The sequence below is a fragment of the Telopea speciosissima genome, chromosome 3, assembly GCF_018873765.1.
Source record: "Telopea speciosissima isolate NSW1024214 ecotype Mountain lineage chromosome 3, Tspe_v1, whole genome shotgun sequence".
NCBI classification, from domain to species: Eukaryota; Viridiplantae; Streptophyta; class Magnoliopsida; order Proteales; family Proteaceae; genus Telopea; species Telopea speciosissima.
Genome location: NC_057918.1, coordinates 56,079,229 through 56,106,709, shown reverse-complemented (window position 1 = coordinate 56,106,709; position 27,481 = coordinate 56,079,229). Strand labels below are relative to the sequence as shown.

At 35.8% G+C, this 27,481-nt stretch overlaps 1 non-coding gene across 1 annotated transcript; it reads left to right on the top strand.

The window, feature by feature from the left end:
- The first annotated feature begins 23,347 nt into the window (after window positions 1-23,347).
- Window positions 23,348-23,454, top strand: LOC122657207. The gene has a single exon (XR_006332275.1). It is a non-coding gene; the product is annotated as a small nucleolar RNA R71 (small nucleolar RNA).
- Window positions 23,455-27,481: the final 4,027 nt, after the last annotated feature.

Genomic DNA, 27,481 nt, shown 5'->3' with positions numbered 1-27,481 from the left:
CTTACGTCTGGTTGAATTTGCATATAACAATAGTTTTTAGGCAACCATTGGTATGGCCCCATATGAAGCATTATATAGCAGGAAATGTCGAACTCCTCTTCATTGGAATGAGGTTGGTGAACGAAAAGTTATGGGACCAGAATTGATACAAGAAGCTCAGGAGAAAATACAGCTCATACAGAAAAGAATCAAGGCAGCACAAGACAGACAGAAGAGTTATGCCGACACAAAAAGGAAGGAGCTAGAATTCAATGTGGGAGACAGTGTTTTCTTTTAGATTACACCAATGAAGGGAGTAGTAAGATTTGGCAAGAAAGGGAAGCTTAGCCCCAGATTCATTGGTCCGTTTGAAATTTTGCAAAGGGTTGGACCAGTAGCTTACCGACTTGCACTACCCCCAACTTTAGCTAGAGTACATGATGTCTTTCACATCTCCTTACTTAGAAAATATGTTGCAGACCCATCGCACGTCTTGAGTTATGAACCGTTGCAGCTAAGAGAAGACCTATCCTATGAAGAAACCCCTATTCATATTTTGGATCATGAAGAACAAGTCCTACAGAACCGCACCATATCATACTTGAAAGTTCTTTGGAATAATCATGGCATTCACGAGGCTTCTTGGAAAACAGAAGAAGATATGTAGAGAAAGTATCCACAACTTTTTACCGATCCAGGTATGTAAATTTCGAGGACGAAATTTTTATAAGGGGGGAGGGATGTAATACCTATGCCCAAAACATAATGGTAATTTGGACTTTTTACTTTGTGTGCAGAATCTGTACCAATGGACCAATGAAGGGGTGGAATTTTGGTTGTTAGCATCCACACTAGAGGTAAAACCTTGCTAGTATTTTATTAGTGTTAGTGCAGGGTATGCTTGTTTATTTATTTATTTTTCCTTCTTTGTGCATGGTTATATGTTGCTAGTATCCAAATATATTTATTTATAAGTTTATTAACATCTAAAAGAGGTTAGCCTAATGGTTAAGACCCTATATGGAATTAAGGAGGTCTAAGGATCAATTCATGAGAGAAGCAATTGAAAGGAATTTTATTTGTTTTTCTTTGGATAGCTTGGTGGACACAATATTGACTTTTGACTTAGATACTATGGATCGATATTGAAAGGAAAAGAGAGATTCCCTTGTCAAGGTGTACTTGAGAAGTTGAGATAGATTAATGGAAGGAAGAGAATTAAGAAACTTAAAGTTTAATGAATTAATAAACTGTAAAATAAATTAAGAGATTAAAACTTAAAATTTAATTAAAAGGGAGTTGAAACTTATTTCCAAAAAATAAAGAAAAAGAAGTAAAGAACAAATAAAGAAGAAATGAAGAAGAAGAAATAAGGAGAAAAAGAGAGGAGAGAAAGTTTTACGTAAGAGCAAGAGAGAAGGCTTCATTAGACTTATTCTTTTTTTTGAAGGTATACATTTTAATATTTTTATACTCTATTTCATGATCATTTGAATATAGGAGATTGATTCTTGAGGTTGTATTGTTACAATGTACAGTTTTGGATAGATTCTGTCTGCTGTTAGAAAAAAAATTGTATTTCTTAATTAGTGAAGATTTTGGACCCCAATTTTGGTGGGATTATGGATGACATATTGATGAAATATTATTTCAAATTTGAGGTCCATCCAATTTTGTTTGGTATCCCATCTAAATGAGAATTTGGGACTAGTCTGCTCTCTTGGCAGAATTTGAACCTGAACTTGGAAATAATGAAAATCCAACTAATATTTTGAATTTAGACTTGAAATTTGGTGTGAATCATTATTATTTAGTCTAGTTTAATAAAAAAGAATTTGGATTAAAATAAGTTTGGAATATGGTATTTATGTATCTTTTAAATATGTTGCACAGATTCTGGCTAAATCTGTGCACTAAGATTGAAACAAATGATTTAAATATGAAATATGAGAATTATAAGATGATTTTTTGTGGAGATCTTGGTATTAGGGTAAATTGGTCCCCTGTAAATTTTAAGAGTCTCTAGATATGTACAAGTGGGGAAAATATTATAATTTGAGGGTTGTCCGTGTTTACAAGTTGGGTACAGCTTTGTAAGGGTACATAAACCTATTGATTTTGCTATTTATAATCTATGTAGGGGATATTGGATAGTTGTTTGTGTGCTTTGAAGTGCAGTGAGAATTGAATTAAAACTTGCAAGGTGAGTGAGATCCCGCAGAACCTATGTATTATTTTCATATATAAATCTCTTTTCTTAGATTTACCGTTTTATGAAATTTCATGATTTGAGACAACATGACTATTTGTGCATAATTGTCTTGAAGTCTATTTTGAAGTATTAAACATGTTTTAAAATATAATTTGATTTATATGGAAAGAATGCATGATTTTTACTTTATTCAAAGCATGATGAGACTTGCCATGTTATAAGATATGATTTGAATGTAATATTGTTGGACTGCAACCCTTCCAACAGGGGGTTATGTGTTGGGATAGATTGTTGAGCACAGGAGTGAGACAAGAGCATGACGTTTAAGGACATGGTCCAGTTCTGTGAGCCAAGAGCTCAAAGTTCACAATTTCATTATGTTTAGGTATGTGGACTGGGAGGTGAGGCAAGAGCGTGACATTTAAGGAACGTGGTTTCCCCTCCATAGGAACCTGTTACCGGTTCTGTGAGCCAAGAGCCTGAGTCCCATCCCATTGATTATATTGATGACATGTTGATTTTTAATAGTGCCACTTTATGAACCTGCTAAGGCTATTAATTGGAATTGGTGTTACAAACATTTGAATTCATGACATGTTTTACTGAAATTTGTGATATTTTCAGATTTATATAACATATGTTTTGAGATTCTATTACATTTTTAGATATGCATTTTGCTTATCAATATTTATGTTCTGTTTTCCCTTACTCATTAAGTTTTTTCCAAGCTTACCCCTTTATTTAACCACACAGAGAACGAGAGTCAGGAGCCATGCTCATGTGATGAATGCACTGAAGTTGTTGGAGGAGATGATACTCAGATTGGGGATGATTAGAAAATTTATGGAATCATTTACCTTCTTTTATTTGGGACGGTTGTAATGATTTGACCTTGATACATGATTTGCTTTAATATTTGGATGGATGGATGTAATAAGGATTTATTCTTACTTTTAGTGTGGTGTCACCAACACCTTAGTTTTGAATATTCGAATTCATATTAATTGAATGTTGAATTTAACTGTTTAAGTCTTCCACTGTGTTATATGATGGTATTATTGAGGATTTATTTGGAGATTATGACTAATGGTTCAATTTTGGTTCATCTATCTAAAACCATTTCGATCTTGTGGATTTGTGTGACGACCCTTACCCTTAGGCCGGTTTGGAGGCGTTACATTTATCATTATGTTATTTTCAAAAGTTGTTATTGTTCATGTTAAATGAAGAGATTATCCCACATTAAATAACTTTTCGGAATAATACAAAGGGCAAAAAAAGTAAGGTTACATTTCTTAGTTCACTACTTGGCGAAAACCAGATGCACCCCTTTTTAATCTTTATATTCTCACTCTCAAAACCATAGCCCCAAAAATTGATAAGCAGTATTAGTATGGGTACCAATGCTACAAATGGTACATTTACTTGAAAAGGATATGGGTATGATTTACTTGATACACTAATAATATTGAACTTCTTATCGTATGTTGGGTGGATCCATGTTATAAAGTACCACAACCATTTATTGGTTAATTTTCATAAAAAAATGAGCATATTTTAATGGTTAAAAGTCCGTCAAGACTTGGAACATTGCAAAAATTCTAATAATGTCCATTATTATATATTAGAGAATGGAGAAAATTTTCCACAACCTTAGGTGCAATCTAGGTCATAAAGTTTTTGCTCCTATAGTATAGAATCGATAATACTCTTTATATATATCATGTTAATAACTCTTCTATTAATACTTTGCAGGGAGATTACATGTGTAGAAAGAATAATAGAAACTAACTAGACACCGTATTGCCAAGGGATTAGTATACAAATTAATGTAAAATATTTTTGAGGATTTAGATTCCAATGGAGAGTTCTTTGTAGTTTGGCCACATATAGGAAAGGGTTCCCATACAGCCTATAACACCCATGTGGAATTAAGAGATAGGCAAGGTCTTGATTCACCACATATCCAATTTTGGAGTCAAATGCAACCATATACCTCCATATATTGGGATTATTTCCTCAAATTTTCATCCTTATATTTATTTTTAAACATTTTTTTAACACTTTAATTTTCTATGTGGCAACCGGGTTTTGAACCAAATCGAAGAATAATAGATTAAGTTTTGGTTTTAAAATAAGGATTTTTTTTTCTCAATTTCGATTCGGTTTCAATTTCAAGGGTATAACCATTTGATTATAATTGAACTGAATTTACTCTATCTAAATTGTATTAATAGTTTAGAGTTAGGGTTTGTGGGCTACCTCAAAAAATACTCCGAAAGCCCCTAGTACACAATGAAAGTTCTACATGGGACAATCTTACTTACAGTTTGTTCAAATATGGTGAAGGGAAGAACTAGCTGAATTTTCTAAGATAATGGCATAAAACATCATTAAGTCATAAGCAAATTGGGACATTTGTTTAATATTCATCCTTATGAATCCAAGTGATTAAATATACATTGTTGACTTTGAACTATAATTTTGTTTATTCTTTCCAAAATAAGATAACTGAACCTTCTATTTTTCTTGTGGATTGTGCATTGCATTCAAGTCATTTGTATTAGTAGTTGGAGGCTAAATTCTATATTATTTATTGGTAACATGTCTAAGTAATAGGACATAAACCGAATAAAGAACCAAAAATGAAATCGAATAAAAACCAAATCGAACCGAGTCGGTTTGGTTTTGATTTTGAAAATGTGTTCTTATTCTTGATTGGGTTCAGTATTGATTTCTACATTCAATATCTTGAACCGAACCAAAATAGAATGGAATAACCAAAAACAAACCGATTATCACATATGGTGGTCTACCCATATCTGATAGAGGATTTCATGAATGGACACAAGAACTTTTACAAACTTTTATTCCGTGCCCTCTCGATTTGTTTTCATGGATATATGTTATCTGAATTGTATGAGATAAAATTTTGGTAGGGAAAGAGAACGCCACCCAGTCACGCAGTGCACGCTCCCCCTGTACCCAAACACAGGGGCGCGCAAAATGATCGTCGCACCTTTGGTCATTTCCATCTTTCCAAGGGGTTGCAACGGTCATTACGTGCACCCCTGTGTTTGGATGCAGGTGCAGCGTGCACTAGAAGCGTAATCGGGTGGCATTCTTTCTCCCATTTTGGTGTTATCAAGCAACTATATCTCTTGCACAATTTCTAGAAGCTCTGATCATCTTCATAAGCATCTTGATTTATTGCTTAATACGTACCTTTCTAGGTTGAAGGTGCCTACTTAGAAGGTAACAAAAGCCTCGACAATTGGGATGTATATACTCATCTGCCAGGTAACTTCCACTTTTGACCTTACTTTTTTGAGATGCAATCTACAATCCACTACTTCTGGAGTTTCTTTTTGAAATTACTAAAATCGACTACTACTTTGGAATCTTTTCATGAGTGTGAACAAATAAATTAAATTTAAGGCATTATACTTTGCATTAATGACGATATTCCTAAATGGAAAGATTAGAGAATCAATAAAGTTTAGATCCATTTGTAGCATATTGGGGGACCCTAATTAACATATGTCTAGTATCAGCATTTTTTTTTGTGAAGGGATAATTTATTAAATAAAAGAGAGACAAAATCCAAAAACCAAAGGCTAGCAAGGGGGACAGACCTCAACAAAAGTAAACTGAACAACCACCAAAATAGATACAACAAAATCCAAGGGGACAAAAATAACCTAACAAATGGGGGAACAATAAAACAAGGAGGGAGGGAGGGAGGGAGGGAGGGAGGGGGAAGGGGGGAGGGGAGAAACAAAGAAAATAGAGGATACATCAAAACTAGGGGAAAAAACAAGAGGAAGATTTCAAGCCAACGCAAGAGATCTATTTCTCGTAGTCTCTGGGTAAATAGCAAATCTATGAAGAATTTTATTTCTTATCTCAAAAGTATTGGAGTCTTAGATTTGTTAAATAGAACATGAGGAAAAAGTCCTCCTTTGATTTCGTTCCCACCAGATATGATGATTCACTGCACTAAAAACCAACTTACCAAGAGTGTCACAAACGGTTTTGCTATTGAAAGATTATAGAATATACTTCTATTTTCTGTAAATAGAAAGGATAACTCTAGGAATAGACCAACATTTTCTTAGAATGCTACCCCAAACTGACTTGGAGAAGAGATAGGAAAAAAATAGATGGGCTACACTCACAAGGAAGTTCCAACCAAGACAAAAATGTAGAATGGACAAATTCAAAAATAATGAAATTTTATTGGGTCCATAACTATTTATTTTTTAGTAGGTTCTCATGAAGGAAAGTTGAATTTATGACATCTTAATTGGGAGGTGTTGGTCATTGCCAACTTAAGTACACAACTTTAGGGTAAAACAACAATTTTCATAGCACCTCTTAACAATGGCTATGGAGCCTGGATTTATTCATTCGTGACCTTGGATAATCAGTAGCAAGAGAAGACAGTGGAAATGACACTAATGATCACTCATTGATTTAATAATTATTCTAGTGTCTAACCAATTTTCTTTGGTTCATCTTATAGGATGTATCAAGGATGGAAGCAATGTAGATGTTTCTACCGATCACTACCACCGCTACATGGTACGTGTTCAAATATCTTTCATTTCTTATTAGGTTCTTCATAATAACAAACTTCTTTGGGAAACTACTATACTTCTTTTGAAGCGAATACTTTTTTGGGAAAATCTTGTTGTCACCAAGGTTGGTTACAATAAGATTGTAAACTTACTTTTTAACCCTTTTAGTATGACACTTCTTTTTTTCTCATGAGGGTAAATCATTTCATTTCACATGGACAAAGACAACTATTGAAAATAATATAATAAGTCACTTTTATATCAATAATCACGATCGAGTACAATGTAACCCAAACCCGGCTCCAAAAGAAAATCTTGACTCATCCAACATAGCTACTTGGAATAAATGTTTTGGATGAAATCTGGTCCCTAAAATTATTATAAGGGCCGACATTATATGGAAGGGTCAAATCTCAACTTTAGACAAATTCTAATCTTAGAAAGCTTATTATTCATTTTTAAGTTGTTTTGTTGTATCAATTAAGACCAAGTTTATTGCATCTTATTACTTGGGTAAAGATCTAGAATTTAGGTTTATAATCTTAAAGTTTATTGTCAAACAGGAAGATGTGGAGTTAATGCATTCCCTTGGAGTGAATTCTTATAGATTTTCCATTTCATGGTAAAGAATCCTGCCAAGTACGTTTTACTATGGTCAATCCTATTGACATTAATAGAAACTAATAAGGACACTACTTGATATATTTATGTTTCAATTATGTCCTAAATGCAGAAGGTAGATTTGGAAAAGTTAACCCTACAGGAATTGAATTTTACAACAAGCTAATTAATGCTCTCTTACAAAAAGGTAAAATTCCTAATTTATTTATTTTTAATTTAAATTTTTTGGCTCTGTTTGTTTGGAAGTGAATTAAGGGGAATGGAATTGAAATTAAGAATAAAATGGAACATTTTTAATCATTACCACCAATGACAAAACATTATATATCTCAAAATTTTAAAAATGCAATAACTGTATTCTAGTTGATTCTCAATCAGATTCCTTGGATTTGAGTTAAGGGTGCAACTCATATAGGTTGGGCCAAGAAATGGAACAAAAAAAAAGAAAGAATCCAGATACTTGAAAATTTTAAGTACCATGCTTAGTAATATTTTAAGTTAATTACATAATCGCAAGTATAATTTCTTTTCTATTTAATTTAATTTCATTTCCCTTTAATAACCTGCAACTAGAGAAAATTTTCTTATCTTAATTGTTACGGATTTGAATAGGGATACAATCATTTGTTACATTGCACCATGTTGATCTTCCTCAAGAACTTGAAGATCGATATGGTTCATGGTTGAGTCCGGAAATACAGTAAGTCTATTTTATTTTCACTATGTTATTTTTCAATTTTTTAATTGTATTCTTATCATTTTATTTATTTATGTTATTATATTTTCTTCAAAATTCCACTACTCACACATGTAGGAAAGATTTTGGATATTTTGCAGAAGTATGTTTCAAGGCTTTTGATAATAGAGTAAAATATTGGGCAACAATGAATGAACCAAATCTTGTAGCAAAACTTGGTTATATCATAGGGGATATCCCACCCAACCATTGCACCAAACCCTCGAATGGTTGTCATTATGGGAACCTAGCAAATGAACCATATGTCGCTGCACACAACATGATATTATCACAGGCCACAGCTGTAGACATTTATAGGAGAAAATATCAAGTAATATGAAAACTCTTCTTCTTCTTCTACGTGTTCTCTGTATGCATATGGTTTATAATTGGAATCTCATGCAAACATGTTTCTATTATTTATTTATTCATTTTTTTTTTTACCTTAAACAAAGGTTAAGCAAGGAGGTATGATTGGGATCGTTATACATGCAATGTGGTATGAACCACATAGAGATACCTCAGCAGATCACTTAGCAGCTAAACGGGCAGTTGATTTCTTCCATGCATGGTAATCAATCTATAATTTATCATATGTGTATACATTCCTCACCTATATGTGGATGTAATAAGATGATGATCTTAAATAAGTGCTATTACTACTACTAAAAATGTCTTGTTAGTTTTTTATTTATCCATGTAAATAAATCACCACCCGTTAAGGTGTTCGAGGAATTACGGATCAACTTGTGCTCACTAGTAATATATTCTTTGGAGAGTCTACGACTGTAGACAGTTAGGTAACCTATATCCCTCTTGTTCTAGTTAGAATCCCCTAATGTTGCATAAGGTAAGACCCATATGGATTCAAATCTTTAATTTGACACTTTAATAACCAACATAATCATCATGCCTTAGATGTGATTACATTAAGAATATAGCTAAATCTGAGCCCAAGCTATTTTTTTGTTGAATAAGTCTTTGAATAAGAAGGAAACAACAGGACTAAAAATATGATTCCACTAGGCAGAAGGCCAAGTTAGCCAGACAATGAAGAATCAAAACACAATTATGAACACACCAATTAAAGAAAGAAATAAAAATGAAAACTAGTAAATATATTCTTAATATTACTTATGTTTTCTTTAATTATTTTCTTCTAAAATACTCATATGTTTTATGTTTGTAGGATATTGGACCCCATAATGTATGGTGATTATCCTTTTGAAATGCGTGAAATATTGGGTCCACTACTACCAGTATTCTCACGAGAAGAAAAAGAAAAGTTGAAAAATAAATTAGACTACATTGGCCTTAATCATTATACAACCTTCTATGCACAAGATTGCCTATTCTCTCGATGCAACTCTATGACTTCACAAATTGATGCATTTGTGAACCCTACAGTAGAAAGAGATGGCCGTCCTATTGGATGGCCGTCCTATTGGAGAGCCGGTAAGTGAAAGAGAAATTAAGTTGTGGATATATTTATTTCAAACAAATTAAGTTGTCAAATGGGTGAACTTATTTTGAAAAAAACAAAACAAGAAAATTGAATAGTTAACCTATTTTTTTTTAAAATATAAATAAATTTATCTAACGAAGTCCAAAAAATACAACACCCAAGAGAAAGAGAATGAAGGAGAGTCCGATCTGGCCCCAAAGAACAGAGGCTGCAACGACAAAGATATTACATGGGAATTACAAGAAGGAAACCGGGATTCCCTAATATGTAGCTAAATGCAAGTTCCAAGTAGAATCTGGGCAAAAGGGATTTTAGGATCTAGGATACTTTTATTTTCAAAATCTGTTGTGTCCCCCAAATGAGCTGGTTCATTCTAGACAATCAACCACTACTTTGATTAAATGGACATAACTTGCCGTTTTTTTGGGGGGGGGTGTGGGAGATGAATCTTTTCAGTATTAGTTTTATGATTTTACTAATCATAGTAGTCCATTGTATCCTCTGAAGAAAAGAAAAAAAAAATAATAAAAAGAAGCACCTTTTTTACCGTTGTCAATGCCATAATATTTTTTTATAATTCTTTATTTATAATTCTGATAAATTTATTATGTAGCTTTAATGATGTGTTTTCCCCTTTTTCAGACAGGGATGCCAGACTTTTATGTGGTTCCTTCTAGCATGGAGAAAGTGGTCATGTACTTCAAAGAAAGATATAACAACACTCCAATGATAGTTACTGAGAATGGTATGATATGCTAAAATAGTTGGCCTATGTTTATCTTATTCATATAGGCCATCTTTATAAATGATTTGTTTAATCGGACCATTGCATTAATATTCCACCACTATAACCAAACTAAAGTAGCTATGAAAATGAGCATCTTAAAAATTTTGTCTCTCCATTAAATTGCAACTATAAGATCTAATCATCACAATTTGATAAAACTTGTGATTCACTTAAATTGCTTATTGCTTTTTTATCCCTTTTCTTTCATGTTTCAGTTTCTAAAATTGTATTTCATCATTTATATATGAAAAAAACACTAGAAACTGGGTGGGGGATTGCTACTAAGGGTGTCAATCCTTCGGTTCGGTCCGATTTTCATTGGGCTAAATCGGTTTGGGTCTGGTACTAGGTCAACCTGAGATCAAACCATTAAAGAAGTTTGAATCTGGTCGGTTTCAGTCCGGTTTCTTATTGACTTTTTGTTATCGGTTTGTAATCGGGCTACTATTGGGTTCAGTACGACTTGATTTTGATTTTACAAGTATACATAAGGAAATCAATGAGAAATTTTGTTTCTTTTTTGTGTGTTTTCGATTTCTTATCGAGTTACTAATGGTCTGGTTTCAATTTCTTATTAGGTTCAGTCCTCTTTTTTATTTTAATTTATAATAGTTTCATAAAATCAACTCAAAACCAAACCAATAAGGACTCGGTTGGTCCAGGTTGAATCGGTAGGTTTTGACAGGTTTGACCGGTTCAGTAGAACTTTGACACCCTTAATTACTACTTTCCTTTAAATAGAGAAATATCAGGTCTACACAAATTTCTTGGCATGTGGTAGGTCAATCGTGGCAGAACTTTTGTAAAAAAGTTGACATCAGGGTTCTTTGCTTACATGACAAGTTTTTGCCCAGTTGGCCAATTGGCAAATTACAGTTCTGAAAATCCAAGACTGTGTTGCATGTCAATACTTAAACAATTGAAAAGCACAGGCGTTCATGGACATATATGGGTTCTTATATGACTGGATTTAAGTTTAAAATTTGACGTGTAGCTAATCTAGAATATTTTTTGCATATCCAAATAGGTATTAGACCAAGTAAGACTTTCTAGTCAATTTAATAGAGTAAAAACCCTTGGATATTTTGCATTTTTTTGCACACTCATAATTCAAACAGTATGCATTTATGCACATGCATATACTTGTAACCTAATAATAATACAATACCTTATTTGTAGGGTATGCTGATGCAAGTTATTCTGATTCTCCTGTCGAGGACTTTCTCAATGATGCGAAGAGAGTAGACTTTTTAAATAGCTATTTAACTTCATTAACCAAGGCAATGAGATACGTTATTAGTATCAAACAAGATTATATCTTTTAAATCTTTAGAGGTGGCAATTATTTGTACGATCATTTAGGGATTAAGATTAATAAGCACCAATAATAATGTTTTCCTACTTAGCTTGAATCTAACTAATTGCCACCTTTTATTTTTATTTGCGGCTAATGGGGGATGGGAGGTGGAATAAAGATGTCTAACATCCAATTAGGGGAGTCAAACCAATGACTTCTCCCTTGGACTTAGGCTAGTACACTACTGCACTGGCAGCCACCACCATGCCAAGAGGCACTCCCCCATATTTATTGTTTATTGCACGAATGTTTTCCCCCTTATTAATCCTTGCCCACTCTTGCTAATTATATTTGCAGTAATGGAGCTAATATGAAGGGATACTTCATATGGTCTCTACTCAACAATTTTGAATGGTCAAATGGATATTCTTTGCGATTTGGGATTCATTATGTGAACTACAATACATTGGAGAGAATACCAAAATTATCTGCAAAATGGTATAAGGAATTTCTAAATGGAGTGAAGATGGAGGATCAAACTGTCAGTGACATTAAAGTTCGACATCACTTATCATAATCAAAAGCGACTTCTACAAAAATTACTTGTAGTTATATATACTTGTATTGGTGGAAATGTGTTGGGGAATCCAGGTCATGAAAGCATTGGATGAATTTTTAGAAATTCATTTGGCGCGCTTCTAAGTAGTTTAAGCTCTTATGTGGGTGTTTCATCAAATTTCTTTGCTGATTGCATTCATTGAAGGTTTGAGATTTATGCAGAAACTTGGATTAAATAAGTATTGGGGGGAATGTCATTTAGTTTCTGTTGTAGAGTGCATCAGGAATCTTTTGATCCTTTGGTATTTTCTGCATATGAGAATTTTTTACAAACCATTCCTTGATGTGTCGACATGCAGAATCTCTCATTGCTATTGTAAGATGAATCCTGTTGTGGATTCTTTAGCTAAGAAGATTGCTTAATCTCATGAATCTAACTCTTGGATGTTTCCACCACCATTTGTCGTAGAGGATTTCATATGTGATTTGGAAGAAAGACCTCAATTTAGATTGAGTTGCGTTCGAGTAGTTGTTTGCTTGGGTTAGATTTCCTCTCTACTGATGGTATTGCCGAAGATGGAGTGGAAATCTACCTTCAATTTTCTTTATTTTTATTTTTTACGATATCTGTTCCTTCTAGATATCTTTGATGTACATTCTTCTTCCATTCTTTGTTCTATAGTTCTATAAAATCTGTTGAATTTTAGCAGAAAAAAATATATATTTGTATTAATTATGTCACGATTCCAATCTCACAAACCTAGTGGGGCCCATGACACCAGATCTGGCTAGGACAGCATAAAGAGAAAATATAGCTTAACATTCTTAATATCCCATAATGGGCATGGGTGTCCGAAAGGCTTAATCATTTCATATAATCATCAGAGTTCTATAAGTGGAAATATATAATTTAAAAATATTACAAATCTATCAAGGGACTGATGGCATCTACCAGAAACCTAAAACTGTATTTAATATAACATTCATTAATTAAACCGTTACAACTTTGTTGGGAAAATACCCACACGGGAATCCAACTCTCTTAAGTTGGTCACAACTTGGTTTTGATGATAACAAATACTTTTCAAGTATGATGCCTTGTAGTGATCCAATATGGAGAAACAAAGAATGGAACATCAGTGAACATCACCATTGTAAAGGATATAGAGGATTAAAGAAACCTAAGACTTGAAATCAATTGAAGCTTAAAGAAAAATGAAGAGCGAATACCACTTATTCTAGAATAAGACACTGCATCACTTGCATAGAATATGCATTTATTCATTTACTCTTAAGCCTAGTTAGACCTTAGGAGATGCCTAAAGGCCCATTATATTGACCAAAATTTGTAGAAGAACCGTTGGTAAAAATGCCCCAAGAAGACTAGACTGAAAACTCTCAAAGTAGGGGGTGTTTCACCAACCAGTTTGACCAGTTCACCCAATTGAATTGACTAGTTGGTTGTAGTAGCTAAGGAGCCAAACCGGATCTACCGGCTGTCCAACCGGTTAGAAAATGTCTGACCGATATCAAGTCGGTTAGTAAAGTTTAAAATCTTGAAATTTATATGGATGGGGGGTAATTTCATAATTTGGACATGAATACTGATATATTAAGAAAAATAATCTAAATAAATATTTTAAGGCTACGTTTGGTAACGGTCTTAGTAAAGAACACCCGTTCTTAGTCAGGAACATTCTTTGGCATTTCTGGTCTGGAACGATGTTCTGTGTATTAAAATGGCGGTTTGGTATCGGCTTGAAGAATGTTTTCGGAACAATAATAGAACAAAAATGTCATTTGGTAAAACTTGTTCTTCCAGATTTGATATTAATAACAATAATGCCATTGCCATCTATATTAAGACCAAATAATACATATCAAGGTTTTTTCTCTCTTACGAACCAAGCATAAATTAAAATATCTCCTAATTACCAACCTTAACATAAATTAAAAGATCTTATAAATTACCAACCTTAACATAAATTAAAATATCTCTCTTACCAAACTTAGCATAACCAAAATATGTCAAATTATAGTTAATTAAAAACTTGTTTTAACCTTAATCTTTCTTCAAGTATAACTTAGTAAGACCTTCAAGGACGTCTTTAAACAACTTGGCTTGATTCTCTGAGGATGTGATTGTAACGTCCTACCTTCCGGTTTGGAAATTAGGTCGTTAACGGTTCAAGGATCGACGCGTTTAAAGATAATAAACCGGATTTAATTACAAGTATGGTAAAAAAATGATTTCTCATAAAATCATCACTAGTAACCATTTTTCAGAGATATTCAACGGAAGTCTTATTCAAACCATCAAAGTAACTTATTACAGTTATCTCCTAAACTTAAAGTAAAACCTTAATAAAGAATCTTCCATAAAGTCTCAAAATAAAACATTAATTCTAAAAGATTCTAAACTGATAACAGTCCCTAATATTCTCTAATAGCATATATAATAGGGTCCATCAATGTCTTCACGAGGCTCATCTTCTCCACTCGCCTATCCACCAAGTAGGGTTTCAGGTTAGATTTCTATAGGCACACCATCTGAAATCATATAAAGGGGTAAGCTTTTGGGAAAAAGGTTAGCAAGTGCACATCATACAACCCTTCAAGTATTAAATCAAGGGTTTTAAAACAAAAGTCAATAGTCAAGAGTAAATCAGGATTTAAGACAACAAATCGAATAGAAACAAGGAACAGTTTCATGTCATGCCATGCATTCGTTATATAAAAATATGTCAATTCAATTCCAGCCTTTAATAGTATTAATTCAACACAGAAAATAAAAATAAAAAGAGCAATCTAAATTATGGTCCCGTAATGTGATACGGCTTGTAACGTAATACAACCTTTAACCACATTCAGGTTCCATTCTAAACCTTCTTTTAAAATATTCTTGGTTAAACCTACGAGATTGTGACATATTGCCCTGTAACTTAATACCGCCTATAACGTGATACAACCTTAAACAATATGACATTACCCATTCCGATAGATACCACATAAGTCTTTAAAATTACATAGTCATAAGAAGACTTGTATAAATATAAGAATCCATGTGAAAACATTATTCCCATCTCTTAAAATATCATGCATATTGCCAAAACCTCAATTGAATTTTATGTTAGGAAAATTATGGTATTGAAATAACCTTCATGCTTTGATTTAAAGGATCTTGGTAAATCAACATATAACATGGATCAATAAGAGAATAGAATCATAGATCAAATAAATTTAGCATTAATAGGATTAAAAATTTGATCTAGATCAGATAAAAATCAGCATTGATATAATTAAGAATTTGATCATAGATTAAGCAAAAATCAGCATTGATAGGTGTTTGAGTTAAAATAAAACCGCAAGCGTACGAGTCAATCGTAGCTACGGGTCGAACACGAGAAGATATATATCACTCTAATTAAGTAACTTAAAAGTAATGCAAAGTGAACCAAATTACAGTATTAAATTAAACTAATTAAACTAACGAAAATCAATGCATCCTAACTCATAAGCATCTAACAAAATTAAGGGATTAAATCGGCGTCCTAACACATGAGCATCTAACTTATCAAACTAAGCAAATTGAAAGGAATAAAATGTAGCCACACATACTAACCACATAAAAAGAAATAAGGGAATAAAAATGCATCCACAAACCACACCCATATAAAATTAAAATAAAAGAAATAGAGGGAGGAGAAGAAGAAGAAGATAGAGAGAGATGGAGAATGAGATTGAGAGTTTAGATAGTAAAACCTGGATGTGCTTGCATGAATGTAATTGAAAAGCTTGAATACTTGCATAAACTTACCATGGCCTCCTCTTCTAAATCTTCAAGTCTTGTCATCAACTTAAGAACTTAGACTAGAAGGCTTAAAACCTAAACTAGAATTAAGAAATTACAACCCAATTGAAGACTTAAATTGAAATTAAAGCATAAACTAAACTTATTATAACCATTAAATGAAAATCAAAAAAGCAAACTAGAACTTAGAAAAGCCAAAAATCACAAATTAGAAGGAGAAGATGAGAAGAAATTTCACTAAGTGAATAAGCCAACTTTACAAGAGAGGTAGGGGGTATTTATAGGGGCAAAGGGAGAAGAGAGAAGAGGGAAGTGTAGGAGAAATATTCCCTAAGAAAAGAGAATATTCTCTTCTCCTTCCTCCTTTACAATGCCTTGGCTCCTAAGAAAAAGAAAAAAAATAGAAAGAAGAAAAGAAGATAATATTGTTTACATAAACCTTCTATTTCTAGAAAAGTAAATTTCTGATTCTAACTTGTGCTTCATTTTCTTTGTAGATATCTTCTCCAAGCAATAAAATCAAAGCATTTTTTATTTTTCAATCTTCCATAGATGAGAAAATATCTTTCAAAATAAATTTATCCCAAGTGAAATTATAGGAATGCCCTTGAAAAGTTGGAGGGGAGAGAGAGAGCGATGACTAGGATTTCACTCAACCAAATAACAAAATCCCCAATGTGTCTTCTAAAAATCATGGGGCATTAAATGCAACCCATAAAATTCGTGGACACCTTGTGGACCTTCAAAATTAATGGAATCTAATGGCAGTGTGGGTCCCTCCATGTGGGTAGCAGTCCTTCTCTCTCTTTAAGAATGCAAAATTGCCAAAACTGCCCTGTACTTGCAGTAGATCTCCACCATTGCTTAGAAATATCTTCTATAATGTAAAAAATGTCCTTGGGCAGTGGTAGACTGACTATGGGCTTGCACTACAGCTCCTTTCTTACCCATTATCCTTTCTTGGGCTGAAAAGAATAATCAACTGTACGATGGGCTAGACGAATGCGTATTTGCATTCTGTCACGTTTAACTTGCTCCAAAAATTTAGTCCTCTTTATATCCATGGAAGGAAAAATGGCAACTTTACGTGAAACTTGGGACATGCAGCTCCTGATAGTCCAGAATAGCCCAAAACCTGAAAAACACAAGAAAGCACCAAAGTAACTCTGTCCAATGTGGTAAAATGTATGCTTTATGCCCTAAGATTTCACACATAAATGTGCTCATCAGATTCCCCCACACTTGAATGTTACTTGTCCTCAAGTAAACAAAAGAAAAAACTAACCTAAAATGCAGAAAATCCTAACTCACTTTCGTAGGAATCACGGTTGCACTTAGCATGTGCCACAAGCCTTTAAACCCCTAGGTTACCCCTAGTGGACGAGTTGTGTCTCGTGGGTGTTTGCAGTGAATATACACCCAAAATTCAATAAATCAAAAAGAATGATGTAAATTTTTTCCCATGGCATAAGTAAGATAGTGCACACAGTCTCAAAGAACTACTCAACTAAAGATTAAGGAGCCAAAGGTTCCCCCACACTTGAATTTTATCACCCCACATCAATTCAAGCAACTGGCATATATCAAGATTAAGGGATCTCCTCTTATCTTCTGAACACTACTCACCTTCAAGTAAACCCCCCATAGCATCGATGGAACCAAAGACTTAGGCATTGAGTATTGTTGACCATACTTTCTTTTTTTTCAGGCATTAAGGCAAAAGTTTTTTTTTTCTTTTTCCACAAACTCTATTTCTACTCTATCAATGTTCCCTGAATGACATGGTGGAGCATACACCAGACACCTAAATACTTGGTAGCTTCGCTTTTTGCATGTATCTATGAAGACTTTGAGACATTGATGCAAGAGTTTTTTTTGAGTTTCCTTCCAAGGAATTTCGATCAAGTCACCCTGCTTCATGAGGCACAGTGCCCTGTCTAGTCCCAAGGAATTCCACTTTCCTTTCTTTCTCTTTTATTTCTTTTTTTTTCACTTTTTTTTTTTCCATTCACTTTCACTTTCATGCCTTACCTTACCACAAACAAATTGGTCTCAACTACTAGCCAAAAGATCAAAGGGTCCATAAACACATAGAGGAATCTAACCATCAAATGAAATAGCACTCATATTTTTAAACTCAATCTCCATCACCGGATACAAACCAACTACCATCCTTGAAAATGGATTTTTTTATTACTACGCATGCTAGGGAACCTAATTCCCTCTTTCTCTCGCTTTGCAATCAAAGAGACTTATGCACATAACCAAACTATCACCACAATCAAAATTCTCAAAATTCACAAATAAAGTTCAACACCCCCTCCCCACACTTAAGTTATGCAGTGTCATCAATGCATGCAGAAAAGAAAGAATAAGGACATGGGAGGGGATACATACCAGGATATCAGTGATCAAGGTAAAGAGGCTCATGGAGATCCATGACCTCTTCCTCAACTGGAGTAGGCATCTCTATGTATGACTTCAAACATTGGGCATTTACCTTGAAAGTAGCTCCTATACTTGGATTGAGGATTTCAATAGCCCCATGAGGATAGACAGTCTGAACTATATAGGGGCCATCCCATCTAGAGCGCAACTTACCTGGAAAGATGTGCAAATAAGAATTGTACAACAAAACTTTTTGATCTACCTCAAAAGTTTTTCTCAAAATGTGCCTATCATGGAAAGCCTTGGTTTTTGCCTTGTAAATCCGGGCATTCTCATATACTTCATTCCTAAGCTCTTCCAACTCAGATAGCTGGAGTTTCCTATGGGCACCTGTAGTGGGTAGGTAAAAGTTAAGCTTCTTGATAGCCCAAAAGGCCTTATGCTCAATCTTTACAGGTAAGGGGCATGCCTTTCCATACACCAAACGGTACGGAGATTGACCAAGATCGATCTTGAAGGCAGTCCTATAGGCCCACAAAGCATTTACCAATCGGTTAGACCAATCCTTGTGGTTCGGGTTGATGGTTTTCTCAAGAATTTGCTTTGTCTGCCGATTTAAACCCTCAACCTGGCCACTAGTCTAGGGATGGTAGGGTGTGTCTAACTTGTGAATGACACCATATTTTCTCATGAGGGCCTCAAAAGGTCAATTACAAAAATGCTTACCCTGATCACTAATGATAGCCCGGGGAGTACTAAAACGGGAGAAGATGTTCTCCTTAAGAAATTTCACAACCACCTTGTGGTCATTGGTCTTACAAGCAATAGCTTCAATCCATTTGGACACATAGTCCACAACAAGTAATATGTACAGGTTACCAAAAGAGTTAGGGAAAGGCCCCATGAAATCAATACCCCAAACATCAAACACATCAACCACCAAAATTGGGTTGAGGGGTATCATATTCCTCTTAGAAAGACGTCCTAAAGATTGGCATGAAGAACATGCCTTGCAATAAGTAAAAACGTCTTTAAACAGACTGGGCCAATAAAATCCACATTATAAAACCTTGGCTGCCGTCTTATTGGACCCAAAGTGGCCTCCACAAGCCTGATCATGGCAAAAAGATAAGACAGATTGTTGCTCATGATCAGGAACACATCTCCGGATTACCTGATCCGGATAAGTCTTAAAAAGATAAGGATCGTCCCAAAAGAAATATTTAACTTTCGAAAAGAAATGATTCTTATCTTGGGTGGACCAATGTGCAGGTGTCACACCCATAACCAGATAATTGACAATATCAGCAAACCATGGTTCACTAGACACTGCCATCAGATACTCATCAGAAAACTTCTCGTTGACTGGAGAATCAACAGCAAAGAATTAGGTAGCTGGGATAGATGGTCTGTAACTAAATTTTCACACCCTTTCTTATCCCTAATTTCAAGATCAAATTCTTACAACAAAAGGACCCACCTAATGAGGCGAGCCTTAGCACCTTTCTTCTGCGCAAGATATTTGATAGCTGCATGGTCAGTGTAAACAATAACATGTGATCCAACCAAGTAGGGCCTAAATTTCTCTAAAGCAAACACAACAACTAAAAATTCTTTCTCAGTGGTTATATAATTAAGCTGTGCATCATCAAGAGTCCTACTAGCATAATAAATCACATGGGGCAAGTTGCTGATTCTTTGCCCCAGAACAACCCTTATAGCAAAATCAGAGGCATCACACATAAGCACAAATTGTACTGTCCATTTTGGAGCTTGTATAATGGGGGCTAAGGTCAATGCTCTTTTCAATTGCTTAAAACTCTTATGACACTCAGGAGAAAAATCAAATGGGCAGTCCTTTGCCAAAAGAGAGGTGAGAGGTCTAGCTATCTGGCTAAAATCCTTGATGAACCTTCTATAAAAACCTACATGGCTAAGAAAAGATTTAATGTCCTTCACACTCTTGGGTGGTGGTAAATTGATAATAAGGTCCACCTTAGATCTATCAACTTTAATCTCCTCTTTGGACACAATGTGACCAAGAACTATGCCTTGCTTCACCATGAAGTGGCATTTCTCCCAATTTAAGACCAAGTTCTTTTCTATGCATCATTTAAGAACCAAAGAAAGATGATGCAAGCAATTAAAAAAGGTAGAGCTATAAATAGAAAAATCATCCATAAACACCTCTAGGAAGTGCTCTACCATATCAAAAAAGATACTCATCATGCATCTTTGGAATGTAGCAGGGGCATTGCAAAGCCCAAAAGGTATACACCGGTAAGCAAAAGTTCCATAAGGGCATGTGAATGTGGTCTTATGTTGGTCCTCTAAAGCAATAGGGATTTGGTTATAGCCTACATAATCATCAAAAAAATAATAATATTCATGGCCAGCTAGTCTCTCTAACATTTGATCAATAAAAGGGAAGGGGAAGTGGTTCTTCCACATTGCCGCATTCAATTTCCTGTAGTCAATGCACACTCTCCTCCCCGTTTGGATACAGGTTGGAATCAATTCATTATTGGCATTCTCAACTACAGTGACTCCTCCTTTCTTAGGCACAACCTGCATAGGACTCACCCATTGGCTATCAAAAATAGGATAAATGATGCCATGATCCAAGTACTTTAGGATCTCTTTCTTGATTGCCTCTTTCATCATAGGATTAGCCCTCCTTTGGGGTTCCCTAGAAGGTTTGGAACTCTCCATCAAATGAATATAATGTTGAACAATGGAGGGGCTAATACTTTTAATGTCAGACATGGTCCAACCTATGGCTTCCTTATAGTCCTTTAGAAGCTTAATCAACTCTTATTCCTGAATAGAAGTCAAATCAGAAGCAATAATAATAGGAAGAGTGTGATTTTTCCCTAGGAAGGCATACTTGAGGTTGGAGGGCAATGCCTTCAACTCTAACGTGGGGGGCTCAATAATAGAGGGTTTGGGAATGGAGGTGAATAGGGGTCCAAAGGGCTCCAAAGGTGGTTGGATACTCCAGACCTCAGATAAGGGGTATCATCAACAACCTCCAATTCTTGCATACATTCTTGAATCCCGAATCAAAATCAATCTCAAAGAATGTATCAATATCATCGAAAAATCCTTGAAGCATATGCACCTCTTCATCCATATCAGGTTGCTTGCCCAACCTAAACACATTGAAGTCAATAGAAGTATTGCCAAAAGATAAATTTCATGAGACCATTCCTGCAATTGATTAAAGCATTACTGGTAGCTAGGAATGGCCTACCCAAGTGATAGGGATTTGGTCCTTGAAGTTGGCAGTAGGTTGGGTATCTAAAATAATAAAATCCACAGGAAAAATAAATTCCCATCCTTCAATTGGATATCCTCAATCATTCCCTTAGGAACTTTAACCGACAGATCTGCAAGTTGAAGAGTAATTTTGGTCGGTTTCAGTTCTCCTAATCCCAGTTGTTGGTAGACATGAAAGGGTAAGAGGTTCACACTTGCACCAAGGTCCAATAAGGCATGATCAATAGTGGTATTGCCTATAGTGCAAGAGATGGTGGGGCTTCCAGGATCCTTATGCTTGGCTGCTACTAGCTGTGAGATGAGAGAATTAATGTTAGCAGCCAAGAATGCCTTTTTGGGCACATTAGTGGTCCGCTTTTGGGTGCATAAGTCTTTGAGGACTTTAGCATAAGCGGGGATCTGGGCAATAGCATCCAACAAAGGGATATTCACCTGAACCTGTTTAAAAACATCCAAAATTTTCTCCACAGAAGGAGACTTCTTGCTAACCAACAGGTGGGGTATAAACTCTTTCAGAGGTGGTCTCTTTTACTTTCTTAACAAAATCATCTTTGGTTTTCTTAACCAAATCATCTGGGATCTCTTCAGGTTCATCAGACGAACCAGGAACAGTAGGCACTTCAATGGCCTCTTCAGAAGGGGGAGAGTCAATAGGAGTATGAGATGGTAAAGACTAGGGAGTATTAACCTGTTGATACTCACGGCCACTCTGTAAAGCATATATTGCATTAATCTGATTGGAGGGCCCTTGCTGCTGATGACCTTGTGCAACATTGAGCAGAGGAGCTTGGGTACCTTCCTGAATTCGAGTCTGATGTCTAGGATTCGGCTCAGGTTGGCTAGGTAATTTCTCTTTTTCCCTCTCATGCATGATTGTGACAAGCTGGGTGAATTGCTTCTCCATATTATTATGGCTTGTCATGAGAAGGGACATACTTTTCTCCAGCTCACTTATTCTTGTTGCCTCTCCTGTATTGGTAAACCCTGGGGGTTATTGATAAGGTGCAAGGAGAGGTGGCCTAGCAAACTTCATTGGAGGTCCTAAATGAGGATGAGGGGGAAAGGGGTGAGAAGACATACCTGGGTTTTATGGTGCATAGTTAGGCCTTTGGAGACCAAGCTAGCCTTGATGGTGAAAGTTGGATGAGCCTGCTTGGTTCCCTTGATTTCAGAAGAAATTAGGGTGATTTCTCCATCATGGATTGTAAGTGTTGCTATATGGATTATTTTGGTAGAGAGTACTTACATTCTCAGTGTTGGAATTACCCACAAAGGTGTTGAGGCATTCCTCCAAAAGATGTCCAGGTGTATGGCACCAACTGCATATTGATACATGGTTGACCTAGTTAACCGATATAGGCTCTTTAGGAACTATGGATTCCAACCTTTTGATGAGGCTATCCAGTTTGGCTTCCTTGGCTGGTACACCCTCAATGAGGTAACCCTTAGTGGTCCTTTCAGCCTCTTGGGTGGATTCCCACTCCCTAGTCTTATCAGTCAAGTTGGTCAAAAATGTCCAGGCCTCATTCTCATCAATAAAAGAGGTAAAGCCGGTAGGACATATAGACTCTAAAAGTTGCTTGGTCTGAAAGTCTATGCCCTCATAAATGATTTGGCAGATTTGCCACAAGTCAATACCGTGGTGAGGGCATTCTAACAGGAGGTCCTTGAATCTTTCCATGAATCTAGAGAAGGACTCATGGGGTTTCTGCCTAAATTGAAGTATGTCACTCTTGAGTTTATTGGTCTTGTGAAGAGCGAAAAATTTTCTCAAGAAGACAATTGTAAACTGATCTCATGTAGTAATGGAATTAGTCAGCAGTCTATAGAGCCACTTCTTGGCATGGTCCTTTAGGACAAATGTTATAAACCGAAGCCTAACTGCATCATCAGATAAATTTTGGACCTTAATCAGATCACAAACTTCCTCAAATTCCCTAAGGAAGAGATAGGCATCTTCATTGGTCATCCCATGGAAATGGGGCAGCATACTAATGAAGTTGGTCTTGAGTTCATAATTGTTTCCTATAGCAATTGGTAGACTGATGCAGGAAGGTTGTGCAATCCTGGTAGGGTAAAACCTATCCTTAAGAGTCTTGGGTGGAGATTGGTCAACCATGGTAAAAGGTGGTAGAGAAGGTGGTATTCTAATAAGACGGTTGGTTGAATCATGGGTCCACACTGTAGCCACCTATACAGATAAGAAGTCTCCCCTTTTTTTTTTTTAGATTTAAAGAGAGAAAAATAAAAGGACTAGGAAAAAAAATCACTAACAAAAGCACTCACGTTGTTGCTTTCCTGTTATCAAAGTTGGTCACCTCCAAAGATAAGTCACATGCCAATCCACCCAAACGAATCAAGGGGCAGCGTCATAGGTAACTAAATCCCAGGGACACCAAGATTGGCTGGGTTTGGGCATATGAAAAATTTTAGATTGAGCACATAGTCTTTGAAACAGAAGAGAAACAAGATGAGGTTTTTTTTTTTTTTTTTTTAGAAGAAAATGAAAAAGAAAAGAAACTAAAGCACTCTGAATTACTTAAAAATAAGAAAACAAAGTGGACAAATATCTCCCCGGCAACGGCGCCAAAAACTTGTTTGAGTTTAAATAATATCGCAAGCGTACGGGTCAATCGTAGCTACGGGTCGAACACAAGGAGATGTATGCCACTCTATCTTACTCACTTAAAGGCAATGCAAAGTGAACCAAATTAATTAAGGTGTTGGATTAAACTAACGATAATTAAATTAACGAATCCTAACTCACAAGCATCTACCGAATCGAATCCTAACACACATCCATCTAATGAATTATGCATCTAACGAATTGAATTGACGTCCTAACCATTCATCATCTAACCTATCAAAACTAACGCTGATTTGAAGGATTAAATCACCACAGCCACACACCACAACCACATACAAACAAAGGAAAAATAAATCCAAGGGGTCAAAGAAGTAAAACCCGAAGTTACTTGAACCAGACTGAAGTTGATTGGCTTTCTCTACCACACTTGAATGCTCCTACCAAATCTGAAAAATAAAATAAAAATAATTAAATTAAGAGCTTAACATAATGCATGATGCATGATGATGATAGTAAATAAAAAAAATAAAATTCCAAAAGTATGGAAGAATTAGAGAGGTAGAGAATGAGAATAAAATAAAAAGAGTGGAAAAATAAAATCCTACTAGAATGGAGGAATTAGAGGGGATGAGAGTAAAAATAAAATAAAAACGATGGAAGAAATAAGAGACTAAGAATAAGAGAAAGAAAAAAAGATCTTTGAATCAATACTCCCTTCTACCAAACTTGTAATTACATGAATTGATTAGGCATTGGATGGATGTAGTTGATGAAGCTTGGAACACTTGAATGAACCTTGCATGTCTTCCTCTTCCAAATCTCTAAGTCTTCTCACAAGAATTAGAAACCGAGACTAGAAAGCTTAAAATAAAAGTTAAAACTAGAGATTAAGAGATTACAACCATATTGAAGACAATAATTCAATTAAAACTTGCATTATTACAACCATGGAATCAAACTTATAAAATCAAACTAGAAACTAAAAAACCAAAAATTAGAGGAAGAAGAAGAAGAAATTTCATTAAGCATTTAACTTGAACAACTTACAACCCCCAACCCCCTTAGGTATTTATAGGAGAAGGAGAAAAGAAGAGAGAAGAGGGGGGGAAGCTCAACGGTTTTGGGAGGTTCTCTCCCTCTAAAAAACGTGGAGGGTGGAGAGAATCCTCCCAAAATTTGATTCCCTCATCTCTCTTTCCTTTACAATTTGCTTGAATCCCAAGGAAAATAAAAAAATAGAAAGTAGGGAATATACAAGGCTAAACAAAATAGACCTGCTATTTTCTAAAGAGTAGACTTTCCAATTTAATTTTTGTGCTTCCTTTTCCTTGCAGGAGTCTTCTCCAAGTAATGTGATCAAGGCATCTCCAATCTTTGACTTTTCAACCTTCCAAGGATAAGAGAATATTCTCCACAAGATATCCATCCATAGTCAAATTCCTATAATACCCTTAAAAATTTGGAGGAGGGAGAGAGTAATGACTAGGATTCCATTCCAAAATTAATTAAATCCCCATGTTGTCCTTTAAAATTCGTGGAGACTTGGTGCACCCTAAAAATCGGGGAGAGTGGCATGTGTGTCCCAAAAACGTGGAGAGTGGTCCCCCCATGTGTGGATGGCAACTCTTCTCTCTCTTCAAGATTTGAAAATCACAGAAAGGGTCTTGTACTTGTAGTAGATCTCAACCCTTGACTAGAAGTACCTTCTTTGATGTCAGAAATACCCTTAGGAAGTGGCAGACAGGCTTGGGCTTGCATTCCAGCTCATTTTTGACCCATTATTTTTTCTTAGCCTGAAAAGAATAATCGCTTGCATGGTGGCCTCAACGAATGCGTACTTGCATTCTGTCACGTCCATCTTGCAAAAAATTCAGTCCTCTTTACAGTCATGGAAAGAAAAATGGTGACTTTACGTGTAGATTCGGACATGTAGCTCCCGATAGCCCAGAATAGCATAAAATGACCAAAAACCTGAAAAGTACAAAAAAGCACCCGAGTAACTCTGTACAATGTGGTAAAATGCATGCTTTATACCCTAAGATTTCACACAAAAATGTGCTCATCATTATGTTACATTTATGTACAAGATGACATTTCACTCACCTTGGTCTGATCTTACTAGTTCAGTTGTTTGTTCAGTTTCGGCCGGTGTCTGGCTGTGCACCTCAAGCATGGGATCAAATCCTAATTTAATAAATCATAAATGTGTTCATTAATATTAAAATCTGTTTTGGATAACCTAGTGTTGGTCTAGGCTCACTGGTCTAACTCGGTGTTCAGTTTGTTATCACTTGGAATTCTCCGGGTCTTGCACTGGGCTTTGGGGTCCATGTCCCGGTGCATCATCCAGAGATGTGGATCAGGGTAAGATCTGGTATATGACAGTGTAATCAATTGTATATGGTCTTGATAGTTGTACAAAATAGTTCCCAGGACAACAACTTTGTTGGACCATCCTTGGCATGGTTACCAAGCCCTGTGAGGCCCACTTGGGTACCCAAGGTATGGATACCATTGAACAGATGTGAAGGGGGGTATTTTGGTCATTTACCATCTCCTCACACTGTGTATGGCCCACTGGTGAAGGGCCACAGAGACAGGACAGCAGTACAGCCCATTTTCCATCTCTGGGCGATTGGCAGTGCATCGCCCAGAGCCTGTTTGAGGCGTGAATAGGATCTTTTTCTTGGATTTTTCTACAGGGGCAGTGCTGGGGTCGATCCTAAATGCATGTAGGGTGGTTAGGGACCCCATGAGGAGTGGAATCCAATGGTCCTCATGGATCATAGCTTGGTTCCTCCGTTTAGAAGCCAGGAGCTATCCAAACATCTCATAGAACAGCAGCCCAGCTATGTTCTAGCTCAAGGCCACGGTTTGGGATGCATGCAAGGATGGTTCCACGTGTAATATCATAGTAGGAAGTTGTTCCTACACAGAGCTAGACAAGGAGCAGCTTATATGCTCATATCCAAGCCTAGATTGCCTGTTCTGGGTGCAACTGGGTAGTGCAGTCTGGCACAGAGACTGATCTCAGTCTCAGATGTAAAACAGCAAGTATATCATACAAAATATGCTCAGATCTTACAAGCAACAGGTTTGCATGTTAGATCTGAGGCAACACAAGGCAGCCCCCAGGTGTTCTGGGCTTTCCTTAGCCAGATTCACCCCCACAGAGCAGAGA